Below are 13,468 nucleotides of genomic sequence, written 5' to 3' on the forward strand. Positions count from 1 at the left end.
GAAATTGTTATGTGTGTTAGGTTGGGAATAGTGAATGTGGAATTTTTAGACTTTCCGCGGATTGGTTTTGTGCGGAAACCAAGCAAATACGCACGATCTCGCATAAAACTTTAATAACAGACTTAAAGTTTATAGAAATGATAACATATAGTCGGTAGAGAGAGAGAGAGAGAGAGAGAGCGAGTAAGGAAATATATTTATTGTAAACAGTTGACTACAGAAGTAGTTGACCAAACAAGATCCAGCATTAAAAAAAATTGAATAATAAGTTTAGAGAAATGCTAACATGGAGTAGGTAGGTATAGGTAGCCCGCCATCGGTCCCTATCTTGAGCAACATTAATCCAGTCTCTATCATATCCCACTTCCCTCAAATCCATTTTAATATTATCCTCCCATCTACGTCTCGGCCTCCCCGAAGGTCTTTTTCCCTCCGGCCTCCCTACTAACACTCTATATGCATTTCTGGATTCGCCCATACGTGCTACATGCCCTGCCCATCTCAAACGTCTGAATTTAATGTTCCTAATTATGTCAGGTGAAGAATGCAATGCGTGCAGTTCTGTGTTGTGTAACTTTCTCCATTCTCCTGTAACTTCATCCCTCTTAGCCCCAAATATTTTCCTAAGCACCTTATTCTCAGACACCCTTAACCTATGTTCCTCTCTCAAAGTGAGAGTCCAAGTTTCACAACTATATAGAACAACCGGTAATATAACTGTTTTATAAATTCTAACTTTCAGATTTTTTGACAACAGACTGGATGATAAAAGCTTCTCAACCGAATAATAACAGGCATTTCCCTTATTTATTATGAGTTTAATTTCCTCCCGAGTATCATTTATATTTGTTACTTTTGTTCCCAGGTATTTGAATTTTTCCACCTCTTCAAAGGATAAATTTCCAATTTTTATATTTCCATTTCGTATAATATTCTCGTCACGAGACATAATCATATACATATATCCTGTATTTACTGTTTTATATATTGATCTTTTTTTTATTTTGAGACAAATTATATATATATATATATATATATATATATATATATATATATAGAGAGAGAGAGAGAGAGAGGAAAGAACACTCTCGACGTGGAGGAGGCTGCCACAATCCCTAAGGCAAAATCTGTACTTAGCAGTGACAACGTCAATGGCTCCCTTGCCTTTCTCAAGGCACATTTCAGTGACCTTCCAATAGTAATATGCGTTACAAGAGCTGTATGTTGACGTTTTCATGGCCGAGGAAAAGACTGAAAAAGCGAAACGTAGTTCAGCTTTTTTAATTTCAGAGAACATGAAAACAAACATACCGTTCGTGTATCGTACATTATTTTGTGCGAAGATCGTTTATTACATACCTGAAAGACGAATTTCTAATTAGTTGCAATGAAATCTCCATGTTGGTTTCTGTTTAATGACGGCAACTTCGGAACACCAAAATATCTTTCTTGCTGTAAAATGTTTTCTGTCTTTACTATACTCCAGCAGGCCGTGCTATACGTCTGTCTTTTTTTCCCCCAGTCTATAAATGCGAACTTAAAACAAACGGTAAGATCATGTAATGATTTATTTTTCATTTTAATATTTTAACAATATTATTTGTATAACATATTGCAGTAATAACTTCGGCATCTGGAATCTTGTTGATTTTTTCACGGCTTCCTTAATGTTACTTGTATCAGGAATGCAATAAGTTTCGTGGAGTAGTAGACTTTACTTAATTTTTGCAAATATTTAAAAACAATAATTAACATTGCAATTTAGGTGAAATTGCAGTGGTAAGTTTCCAATTTATAATTATTACTATGTTAAACGTCTCTAAAAATAATATGTTAAAAGCCTAAAGCAGTAAAAATGAATGTCGCGCTTAAGCGGTAAGAAGAGGGAAATTGTTATGTGTGTTACGTTGGGAATACTGAGTGTGGTATTTCACACTTACCGCGTATTGGTTCTGTGCGGAAAACAAGCAAATACGCACGGTCTCGCACAAAATATATTGAGTACTTGGAATCTTCGTCGCTACAACTGAAAGATGCAATTGGTGTCATTGACTCGCCTCTACAGAAACAAGTACCAGGACCCGTGGGTGACGCCATCATATTAAAACTGAAGAAAGTATTGCAGAGGAATCCAGGGCTTGAAAAAAATGTGTGCTCCATTCTCCAGGGGGAAAGCTTCAACTGTTACCGTGGATACCTGCTGCAATGGCAGCGATGAAATTTACACCTATGACGTCATGTGCTGCCATAAGAACCTGTTCGTCCTTCAAATGAATTTTGAAAGACAATAGAAAAAACTTCTCAGTTGAGAATCTTGAGAAGTATGTGGTCATACATTGCAACCAGGACCACTACCAATAAATAATATTGTTTTGATAGTTTGTTACTTTTTAAAATAATTATTGATCAAGTTTGAACAAATATAATTCAAAAGTTTTGTGTGTACTGTATCTTATCTATTGAAAATTGAAATTTATGTAGTTAAGGCAAATTATATTAGATAAAATGTTAATTGTTACAATAATTTATTCAAATTACATATAATTTTAAAGAGGAAGGTGCAAAAATTTCGAATTTTATAAATTTTGAGAAATAGTTTGCTTCTTGAAAAGTTCAGTTTCGTGGTCCATGTTGCCTTAAAATATATATATTATTTCCTTAATAGGTATATTTATTTTAGTAGATTATTTTACGACGCTTAATCAACATCTTAGGTTATTTAGCGTCTGAATGAGATGAAGGTGGTAATGCCGGTGAAATGAATCCTGGGTCCAACACCGAAAGTTACCCAGCATTTGCTCATATTGGGTTGAGGGAAAACCCCGGAAAAAACCTCAACCAGGTAACTTTCCCCGACCGGGAATCGAACCCGGGCCACCTGGTTTCGCGGCCAGACGCTCTAACCGTTACTCCACAGGTGTGGACGATAAAATGTTAATTGTTACATTAATTTATTCAAATTACAAATAATGTTAAAGGGGAAGGGAGCAAAATTTTCGAATCTTATAAATTTTGAGAAATAGTTTGCTTCTTGTCAGTTTTGTGGTCCATGTTGCTTTAATAAATATATTTATATTTTTTTTCCTTAATAAATATATTTATTTTAGTAGATTATTTAACGACGCTTTATTAACATCTTAGGTTATTTAACGTCTGAGATGAAGGTGATAATGCCGGTGAAATGAGTCCGGGGTCCAGCACCGAAAGTTACTCAGCATTTGCTCATATTGGGTTGAGGGAAAACCCCGGAAAAAACCTCATCCAGGTAACTTTCCCGGCCGGGAATCGAACCCGGTCCACCTGGTTTTGCGGCCAGACGCGCTAACCGTTACTTCACAGGTGTGGAATAATGAATAAATATATGTGTATATGTTTTTTTTAGAATAACTGTCAGGATACATTTTAACGATCGGGCACTTTTTGCGACCCCTTTCACAGATTGGACACAAAAAAAAAAAAAGAAAAAAAAAACTATTTCAACTAGTCCAAAAACCTAAAATGGTATGTTTAAAAACCTAAAAATTCGGTCCTTAGTTATAAGCGAGCGTCTCCCTTCTTAGGAGGCCCTAGTCCTTTATGAGACACAGTGGGCTTATTCATTCATTCATTCATTCATTCATTCATTCATTCATTCATTCATTCATTCATTCATTCATTCATTCATTCATTCATTCATTCATTCATTCATTCATTCAATATGAAGACAGATGTGAAACGAAATATACCAAGCTGTTATTTCAAATCCCCAACATCCTTACAATCCCAGCCATGCTTACAGTAACAATCACAAACAGCATAAACGTTTCACGCAATAAAATTGTAAGGATTCGATTAATCAGCTGTCAATTTTTTTAATACTTCGTAACTTTTATGCTATAGACATACGTTTTAAGTTAAAAGAGAAAGAGAAGAACTTCTATGATGAGTTTTCATCTCGGTCTTATTTGCTCAGATAAAGTCAAGTTCTTTAAGATGCATTGCCCTTCCTGCCATTGGTTGTTTGTCCAAGAGAAGCATGACTGCGCTATTTTCCAGATGGTTGTTCAGATAATGAACTGCCTCGACTAAATTGATATATTTGCATAATACTACCAAAATAGAATTGTGGTAAATAAATAATCAATGTTATAATAATTTAAACTGAATAGACTAACCCTTCTGAAGTAGCCACCGGCATAGCTCAGGCGGTAGCGCGTTTGCCTGACCCATAGTAGCGCTCGGGACTTGTTTAGATTCCCGCATTGGCTGATTACCTAATTTCGTTTTTCCGAGGCTTTCCCAAACGTAAGACAAATGTCAGGTAATCTATGACGAATTCTCGACCTCAACTCGTCAAATGTCGTGTAATTATCACCAATTCAATAGACATTAATTAACCCAGTAGTTGATACAGCGTCACTAAATAACGAAGTAAAAAAACCTTCCGAAATTTTTCCGGTCACTACGTACCACATGTAATGGATATACATCTTAGTTTGATTGAAACTTGAGATTGGCATCCTTCATGTAATTTTCACTTTGATAGTCGTGTCAGGAACCACCTAAATGCTACATTCCCCGATCGTTGGATTGGCAGAGGTGGGCCGGTACCGTGGCCATCTCGATCACCGGACCTAACCCTACTGGATTTCTTCTTGTGGGGAGACGTGAAACGTTTTGTGTATGAGATACCGATCGATACGGCAGAAGACTTAGTTGCTCGCGTTGTTGAAGCTGCACATGTTATTAGAGACAATGTTGGCCTTTTTGAGCGTTGCAGACACTCCACAGTACGAAGGTACCAGTTGTGCAATGCCTTCAATGGACGGCAGTTTGAACACCACCTCTAAAACGACAATTGGTCTTGTTCTTTATGGATTATACGAACACTTACGTATACAATAAACGGCGCATCTGCCAAAGTTTTGTCACTTACAAAAGATATTTGTTTTTACCTCCTCTATTATCCCTGAAACGTTGTAATAGTAATATGCGTTACAAGAGCGGTATGTTGACGTTTTCATGTTCGAGGAAAAGATTGAAAAAGCGAAACGTAGTTGAGCTTTTTTAATTTCCGAGAACATGAAAACAAACATACCGCTCGTGCATCGTACATTATTTTGTGCGAAGATCGTTTATTACATACCTGAAAGAGGAATTTCTAATTAGTTGCAATGAAATCTCCATCTTGGTTTCTGTTCAATGACGGCAACTTTGGAAAACAAATATATCTATCTTCAACATTGTTCCTATAAAATGTTTTCTGTGTTTACTATACTCCAGCAGGCCGTGATATACGTCTGTATTTTTTTTTCCCCCCAGTCTATGACGAGTCTGGAATCTTGTTGATTTTTTCACGGCTTCCTTAATGTTACTTGCATTACAAATGCAGTAACTTTTGTGGTGTTGTAGAGTTTACTTAATTTTTGTAAATATTTAGAAACAATAATTAACAGTGCAATGTAGGTGAAATTTCAGTGGTAAGTTTCCAATTTATAATTATTACTATAATGAACGTCTTTAAAAATAATATGTTAACAGCCTAAAGCAGTGAAATGAATATGACGCTTAAGCGGTAAGAATAGGGAAATTGTTATGTGTGTTACGTTGGGAATACTGAATGTGGTATTTCACACTTACCGCGTATTGGTTTTGTGCGGAAAGCAAGCAAATACGCACGATCGCGCACAAACGTTATTTTTAACACCCTGTATTTCTTTTATACATTGAATTTGTAGTACTTCATTTAATACCTTTTTTTTTAAATTAAACTACAGACGGGCCTGCTATTGAATAAGATTTGCTAAGATACGAAACAGGAATGATGATAACTGATTGAATTACAATAGCGGGATAAACCAGATACAGGAGGAAAATTGCTCTGAATAGTTTTCTAAGTTATGTAACAGAAATCTCTTGGGATCTGTCCCAAATATAGCTCTAAGTTCCTCTTTAACAAGAAATCGCAAGGTGATAGCAAAGGATGAGCTTATGAACGTAACTTAAATACAGTAGAAACTATTACTAAATTAAGAGACTTTATCACATTTTATTTCACAACAGGTTGCTCTTTACATAAGAACTTCCTTTACGAATTACCGCACTAACAAATTCTCGTTTGGAAAACCAGAGTCTCGTACGATAAAACCAAAATATGGCATAAGTATGTGATAATAAGGATACATTATCTTTAGAATGACGAAACAAAATTACTTATCAGTAGATATTACGTGTTACGTGTTCATAAACATTAGGGTTAGGTTTCTGCAACATGATGATAAGAAATTCCTGTAATTTCATATGCTTTCGTTAAAAGGATACATTCCAATTAGTAGACAAATAGTTCCATAGATTATCTTTCTTTCTTCATCATGTTTAACCTTGCCATTTCATACCGACTTAAAATCCAATGTATACGTGTATTATGATAATAAGAATTTTAGTTTTGTCCTTTACACGTGTAGAAATTTGATCCGAACAAATATAACATTTCGTGCTGAAAAGGACAAAACTAAAAATCTTTCAATTATTCATTATCATAATACACTGCTCTCTTAAGGGGTTAAGCTTACAGCAGTAAAATTTTTACAAATATTCAACATTTTTTTCCTCCATTACTGTATCTTGTACAATAATGAAAATTGGTATGTGTAAAACACTGTCCTTCTGCTATAAGAAAAAAATATTGTTACGATTTATTTTTTTTTTTTTTTTTTCAAAATTCAAAGTAGTGGTAGTTTACTGTGCAGTGATGAAGCGTTTCCCTCATAACTCATAAACTTGTTAACTTTTTCATGTTCTCTCTCTTTTATTTTATTGCTGAAACTCATGTTCACAATTTCATGCTCTTTCAGCTACATTACTTAATAAATAATTTTTTTTTTCATTTTTTTTCCTCGGTGTTATTTATACTCGCTTTAAAATCTTTGGTCATATCACGAGTTAATCTTTGGTTGAAATCCGAAGGCCTGTGTACTATTGTTGAGACTGATTCTATTGTTGCGAACTAGATTGCGACTGTATATATATATATATATATATATATATATATATATATATATATATTACTGATTTGTTATGAACATGATTTCGGTGATGAGTGAGGCCGGTGATATTCAGGGATGTTGTGGCCCGAATTTCCTGGCATTTGCCTTACGGTTGAGGAAAACCCCTGAAAAACCTTAACCAGGAAATTCAACCCGACCGGGAATCGAACCCGGGTCCTGTGCGTAAGATACCAGCATGCTGACCCCTACACCACAGAGGTGGTCTTTTTTATTTTGTGTTAGAAGAAAATACTGATATTTCACCATTTTTAAAAACGAATTTAATTTTATCAGACAATCTATCAAACGTAGAAAAGTTATCTTGCATCATATTGTAGATATGACATGCATAAATACATACAAAATATTTCATCACAGAATGTTGGATAGTTTTTTAGTTATGTGGGAAACGCTTCATCACTGCACAGTGAACTGAATTTTGAAAAAGAAAATGTAAATACTTTTTTAAACCGTAAAAATATTTTTTTACTATAGCAGAAAGACAGAAATTCTCAACACACAACTCAATTTCAGAACACACACACACTTTTTGACTCCACATTACACTAAACAAACACACCCCCACAGGAAACAAAACAAAAGACCAGCAACAACCAGTTCTGAAGAAGACCAATAACAGGTCGAAACATGTTAACCAGATACGATAAAATTTAACACGAGAAAGTCATATAATATATATTCCGGAGAAAGACAGTATTTTACACATACTAATCTTCATTATTGTACAAGATACAGTGATGGAGGGAAAAAACGTTGAATATTTCCAAAATTTTACTGCCGTAAGCTGTACCTAACTCTTAAATGGACTGAAAATATTGGGAATTGGCATATTGGCTTTCGAAAAACACTATGAATTGTTTCGTATAATAGTACATTATGCAACGAGCCTATAATGGTAGTAATTAAGACGCGAGTATGATTGTTTATGAAACGAGCGTAAGCGAGTTTCATAATTTTCATATGAGCGTCTTAATTACCATTATAGGCAAGTTTCATACGACTTTTTATGTTCGACCACATTTCTAACTTGAAAATATTCGTAAGTATTCATGTTATTCTTATCTGACTGAGGAGCGGAACTGACCTTCTAAATTGTGAGATGTGCGCAGACGCGAAAGTATTGATTTTTTCCGAGGAACGAATGTCATTGACCTTGATATAATCTAGAGAATAACATGAACATTAATCTTGATATAAGCTGGAAATTGATTTAGAATTGAAAAACGAGATGACAAATTGAATTTATTTGAATATTATTTAAATTAACGCTAATTTTTATAGCAACAGAACGTACCTTTTGCGACAGCATTGGATTTCCAGCCTCCGTGACGTTTTGCTAGTTGTCTTTCGATTGCATATCCGAGAATAATCGATACTTGCGCTTTTATAATGCTACAATGGTGACTTTTCATTGGCTGAACATATGAACTATAATGAAGAGGTGTACTTTAATGAAGTGCATTAAAGGGCTACTACCAGGTGTATAATTACTACATTTCGGCATGGTAGGTTGGGTTTGGATTGCTCAAGGTTTTGGTATGGCTTCACATAACTTATACCCTTTTTTTTTTTTTTTTGCACTAGGTGGATTGATGCCGGTTTCACTGGGCTACGTGATCATTGTGTGTTAAAATGTCGGAGAAAATCAGTCATCGAGTATATAAGGAACGAAGTTATATGGGGCGAGGTGGGCTGGGTGAGTTTATAGTTTTGCAGCGATCCTTGAAGCGTGGCCTCACATTACAAACCTCTAGCGTGAGACGTAATGACACTTTGCATGCAGACAGCTCATTTAAACCTGCTAATAAGTTAAATTAAACTTCAAGGTCAGAAACTATAAATATGTTAAAATACTCGTACAAGAAACATATTGCATGGTATTCGGTAATGCATTATTTCTACATACGGTAATTTGTTACCACTTAAAGCCTAAATACCGCAATAAAATAGGTCTTCACATTTTAACAGTTGTCTGCATGTCTTGTGTCAACAACTTCAGTTAAGGTATATGTACACCCACAAAACGCAAAAAAATGATGAAAAATTAGAATTTTCAAAATATTCCTATTTTAATAGAGAATTTTCTCCCCTTTAATTTGATATAAGAATTTTCGACTTATGCCTTATGGTTTTTCACATAAGTCCCATTTTCCAAAATTCTGCGTCATCAGCCACGGTCACTTCTACGAAGATCACTCCAAAAGTAATGCACAGCGTTTTTATTTTTTTTTTCTAAACCTTTGCAATTTATGGAGGTATACAGACGTGGACAAATTATTAGCAAAATTGAAGATTTTTACAATATATTTTTACAAAATATTATTCTTCAATTTAGACTACAGTTGACATTTTTGCGTATTTCCAAATTATTAGCAAAATTGAAGATTTGTATTGTATATTTTTAGAAAATTTAACTCTTCAATTTGGACTACATTGGATATTTTTGCATATTTACGAAGTATTAGCAAAACTGAAGGTTTTTATTATATATTTTTACAAAATTCGATTCTTCAATTTGGAATACAGTTGACATTTTGGATATTTTCAAATTATTAGCAAAACGGAAGATTATTATTTTATAGTTTTACAAAATTTGACTGTTCAATTTAGACTGTAGTTGACATTTTTGCTAATTTATAAATTATTAGCAAAATTTAAGATTTTTATCATATATTTTTACAAAATTTAACTCTTGAATTGAAACTAAAGTTGACATTTTTGCATATTTCTGTCTATTGTAATGATAGAAATACGCAAAATTGTCAACCGTAATCTAAATTGAAAAGTCAAATTTTGTGAACAGAATTATCATAAAAATCGTCAATTTTGTTAATAATTTGTCCACGTCTGTAGATACATCCTTCCCACTAGTACTCAAATTTAATTTAATTCGTTCCCGTGAGTGGCGCCAGGGAGTAGCTCAGACGTGTTGGTTCAGACTTTTATCGTGCAGATATACAGGCCCTCATTCCAAGGTGGCGTAAGGCAGTTGAAAGGTGCGGGGATTATGTGGAAAAGTGACGTATTGTTCCTGAAGGATGTATCTATATTCTATGAAAATAGCAAAGCTGTAGGCTAAAAATGTAATTTTTAAATAAATATTGTGGATTACTTTTGGAGTGATCCTCGTAGCAGTCAATCCCCTCGTCCGACATTGCTTGTAAAATAAACTTCTTTCTAGTCCCGAAATAAATGCATAGATATCAAGGCATGATCATTAGATTGAAAACACGTTTTCACATAATGAAGTAATTAATAATCTTTTACTATTAGTCATAAAACTGTAAATTTGTGTGTCAGTGATGTTGTACGTCATTTTAATAAGAGTCCAAAAGGAGAAATTACAATTCTGAGGAGGATGGGCATAAACCCTGGGACAAACACCATCGCAGGATTTGTTGCATCATTGGAAAATAAGGACAAAAATGCCAAAAAAAAACATTCAACACCTGAAGTTAAAACAAGGCGGAGGTATTTGAGAGGCAGAAAGAAGCTGAAACTGGACCGACATTAAGCTGCTTAAGGGGTGACATATGATGATGCAGTCTTCTAGGCTCTGAAAGTTTGTGGTTCATTTCCTGTAAATAGTAATTTTAGAATATTTAATTATTTTAAACATGATATCTCAGTCTAATATGGTGATACCAAGAAGATATTGGTGTCATTTTGAAGCTTGAAATGTCCCCTAGTGCCTGACAATGAGTAAAATAACATTAATGTTGCTAATAATTATCTATGGATTTTTTACATGACAGATGCAACATAAAATATTATTGTAAGTTACATATATGGTAATATTTAATTAATGTAAATGAAAATAAAAAATAGCTCATGTCAGGCACTAAAGAATAGTTTTAGCTATAAAACAGTGAGAAAAATGTGGCTCTATCTTAAAAACTGCATGAGCTATCATGTTTCAAGTTGTATGTCAAAATCATAAACAAAATAATTTTGTGCGAGATCGTACGTATTTGCTTGCTTTCCGCACAAAACCAATATGCGGTAAGTGTGAAATACCACATTCAGTATTCCCAACGTAACACATAACAATTTCCCTCTTCTTATCGCTTAAGCACCACATTCATTTTACTGCTTTAGGCTTTTAACATATTATTTTTAGACACGTTTAACATAGTAATGATTATGAATTGGAAACTTACCACTGCAATTTTACCTAAATTGCACTGTTAATTATTGTTTTTAAATATTTGCAAAAATTGAGTAAACTCTACAACAGCACAAAAGTTACTCCATTTGTAATGCAAGTAACATCGAGGAAGCCGTGAAAAAATCAACAAGATTCCAGATTCCGATGTTATTACTGCAATATGTTATATAAATAATATTGTTAAAATATTAAAATGAAAAATAAATCATTACATAACCTTACCGTTTGTTTTAAGTTCGCGTTTATAGACTGGGGGAAAAAAAGACAGACGTATACCACGGCCTGCTGGAATATAGTAAACACAGAAAACATTTTATAGCAACAATGTTGAAGATAGATATTTTTGTTTTTAAAAGTTGCCGTCATTGAACAGAAACCAAGATGGAGATTTCATTGCCACTAATTAGAAATTCCTCTTTCAGGTATGTAATAAACGATCTTCGCACAAAATAATGTACGATACACGAGCGGCATGTTTGTTTTCATGTTCTCGGAAATTAAAAAAGCTCAACTACGTTTCGCTTTTTCAATCTTTTCCTCGAACATGAAAACATCAACATTCCGCTCTTGTAACGCATATTACTATTTATAAACAATTTATACATAATTTCAAGGGATTTGTTCACTTCATTCTCTTTCTGGTACCATTCTCAATTGTATAAAAATTTTACAGAGAAAATTATGCAAAACAAAATTTTTTGTATATAAAGGTGTACATATACCTTAAGGCCAGCGTCAGAATATATATACATATATATATATATATATATATTACTGTCACATCCTGTATACCTGAATAAATTTTTTCGAGCTCTGATATCGTATTGTATGGTGTTATCTTCAACAGTTTTTGTATAAAACTTTTTTATTAAAATTTAAGAAGTTATGAGTAATATTTCATACTTTTAGACACTCTGTATGTTCCTACGTCATAATTAGCATGCAAGCAACAATGAACTGTTGTAGGCGAATGCACTGAAACGACGGGACATAATTTCCAATATATTATGCTGTAGCTGACTATGGTGGGTCCTCTTTTAAATTGAACGCACTATACAATAATTATAATCATTTTGACAAAGATACTTTATACTTGAACTTAGAGCATGTGGAAGAATAAGCCTAAATACTCGAGACCAAATTGGATATGCTAATGAAGAATAAAAGATATCATTCACTTACATGAATTTCGTCTTAAAACTATTACTAATTTTATGCTCGACCATGCCGAAATGTAGTAATTATACACCTGGTAGCAGCTCTTTAATGGATCTCATTAAAGTACACCTACTCATTAATGTTCAGGTGTTCCACCAATTTGAAAATACCATTGTAGCAATATGAAAGCGCAAGTATCGATTAATCTCGGATATGCAATCGAAAGACAACTAGTTCTGTTACCATAACAATTAGCGTTAATTGTAAATAATATTCAAATAAATTCAATTTGTCATCTCGTTTTTCAATGTCTAATTCAATTTCAAGGTTATATCAAGATTAATGTTTATTTTACTCTCTAGATTATATCAAGGTCAATATCGACATTTGTTTCTCGGAAAAAATCAATCTGCGCACATCTCACAATTTACGAGGTATTGCACAAGGTCAGTTCCGCTCCTCAGTCAGATAAGAATAACATGAATACTTATGAATAATTTCAAGTTAGAAATATGGTCGAGCATAAGTCGTATGAAATTTGACTATAATGGTAATTAAGACGCTCGTATGAAAATTATGAAACTCGCTTGCGCTCGTTTCATAAACATACTCTCGTCTTAATTACTACCATTATAGCTCGTTGCATAATGTACTATTTAAGCTGCAACTTGTACTAGGTTAGCACAGCTTCGTTTCTTATTCTGTCTGTTCATTTCACATGTTCCATTCTTATCCATATCCACATTCAAATGCTTCTAGTTGCTTATCTTCACTTCGTCGTAACGTCCAGGTTTCTGCTCCAGCCACACTCCACATTAAGCACTTCACTAATTTCTTTCTTAGTTCTTTCTCCAGAGATTCGCAAAAGATACTCTTTTTTCTATTAAAAGTTTCCTTTATCGTTGCTATCTTCCTTTTGATTTCCTAACAGGAGCTCATGTTAGTGCTTATAGTACATCCGAAGTACGAGTATCTCAAAATGTTCACTTGTTCTACTGTCTTTTATCGAATTCGCACGTTAACTTTTTATTTTGAAAGTTACATTATCAAAATTGAAAGTTAAAAATAGTTTCAGAAATCTATTATTAGAGATAAA

General features: G+C 33.7%; 1 protein-coding gene and 1 long non-coding RNA gene across 2 annotated transcripts in view; one reads left to right on the forward strand and one right to left on the reverse strand.

Moving 5' to 3' along the window:
• LOC138713770 (uncharacterized) overlaps positions 1-13,468 on the reverse strand; it is a 428,588-nt gene that overhangs the window by 382,814 nt on the left and 32,306 nt on the right. The window lies entirely within an intron of this gene.
• The window catches only part of LOC138713766 (ATP-binding cassette sub-family C member 4-like), a 135,193-nt gene that overhangs the window by 1,154 nt on the left and 120,571 nt on the right, over positions 1-13,468 (forward strand). The window lies entirely within an intron of this gene.

Source organism: Periplaneta americana, chromosome 14 (genome assembly GCF_040183065.1).
Source record: "Periplaneta americana isolate PAMFEO1 chromosome 14, P.americana_PAMFEO1_priV1, whole genome shotgun sequence".
Taxonomy (NCBI): domain Eukaryota; kingdom Metazoa; phylum Arthropoda; class Insecta; order Blattodea; family Blattidae; genus Periplaneta; species Periplaneta americana.